At 37.7% G+C, this 1,487-nt stretch overlaps 1 protein-coding gene across 1 annotated transcript in view; it reads left to right on the top strand.

Annotated features, from left to right (window-relative positions):
• LOC18770035 (1-aminocyclopropane-1-carboxylate oxidase homolog 4) overlaps positions 1–1,487 on the top strand; it is a 9,679-nt gene that overhangs the window by 3,095 nt on the left and 5,097 nt on the right. The window lies entirely within an intron of this gene.

Below are 1,487 nucleotides of genomic sequence, written 5' to 3'. Positions count from 1 at the left end.
ACATGTGATCGGACTTAAGGGTCCTTGATCCCTGACATGTAAATAAGGACCTAGAGTTCGTTAATGATGTAACAGTACCGTATTGGTTCATAGTGCCGTACACATTGATGATAACTGTATTGGCAGATGAATAGATACGTATTCATGACTTGATGAATAGTACTATTCACATGAATAGTGACGTATGCATAAATATGAACCATTTTGGGTAAACCGTCACTATATACAAAAGGGAACCTGCAGTTTCATAGTGCCGTACACATTGATGATAACTGTACTGGCAGATGAATAGATACGTATTCATGACTTGATGAATAGTACTATTCACATGAATAGTGACGTATGCATAAATATGAACCATTTTGGGTAAACCGTCACTATATACAAAAGGGAACCTGCAGTTCCTTAAACTCATGGATGAACAATTAAATGAGATGCCAGAAGTTCCTCAAAATATGGACAATTATGTAAGGGCTTGAAGTCCCGAAATATGTACAGAAAATTGTAAAAATGTCCATACCATGAGAATATGTGGCTTTGGCCTGAAGTTCAAAATTTAACAGTGTTGAGAACCTGAAGTTCCAACAATTAAATGGACAACCCTTGAGGTATTATTGCAAATTGTGGTATGCCACATATTTCTTTGGCATAAGAAGATGATGAATTTAAAGTTCGATTTTGTTATAATCGACACCTCAAGGAAGAAATATATTTTGTGAATTCCGGTTGTTAAGAATACACCGCGAAATGGATAATATCAATATAAACCTCAAATAATGAATTGAGGCTCCCCACATATTTTGTTATATCTGGGCCAGAAGCCCATGGATCCAAATATATGAGAGATCCTAAACTTGAAGTTGTGGGTATATAGTAGTTAATGCTCTTCACTACTATATTGCGATATTATCATGGCTTTTACTCAATTCACATTTCATGTCCATTTGAAAAGGGCAAATAAATTCTGAGTTTGTGCCCAGGCCAAAAGTTCCGGGCTACCATGCAATTTGGGAGAGACAATGTGGTTATTTGAACCTATAAGGCACAAGGTTCCAAACCGTCATTTTGAAAAGACGTAAAAATCACAGGTGCAAGTTTAAGAATGTGCGCAATTATTATTACAGGAACATACAACAGATAGATTTTTTTCCACCTGCAATGAAGGTGCAGGCCCTGTAAAATCTATAAAATTACATTATGTTCTGGAAGCCTCTGAAAGAAGAGTACGGCGCCTCTTAAGCTTGGCCATGAGCTTCTCGTGGTCTCCCAAAATTCTTTCATTGGAGACCTGCAGCATGTCTAGCCTTCTCAGTGTATCAACGGAGTACGAACTCACCAGTTTCAACAAGGAATTATTCTCTCCTTTAAGTTTCTCAACCTCCTGTTGAGACTCATGAAGCATTCTTTGAAGAGACGAATTTTCAGTTGTCAGCTTCTCAACCTCGTTTGCTCTAGCACGCAAACGATCAGCCATGTTAGAAACAGAA

The sequence above is a fragment of the Prunus persica genome, chromosome G7, assembly GCF_000346465.2.
Source record: "Prunus persica cultivar Lovell chromosome G7, Prunus_persica_NCBIv2, whole genome shotgun sequence".
Taxonomy (NCBI): Eukaryota; Viridiplantae; Streptophyta; class Magnoliopsida; order Rosales; family Rosaceae; genus Prunus; species Prunus persica.
This window is presented reverse-complemented; position numbering and strand designations above follow the sequence as displayed.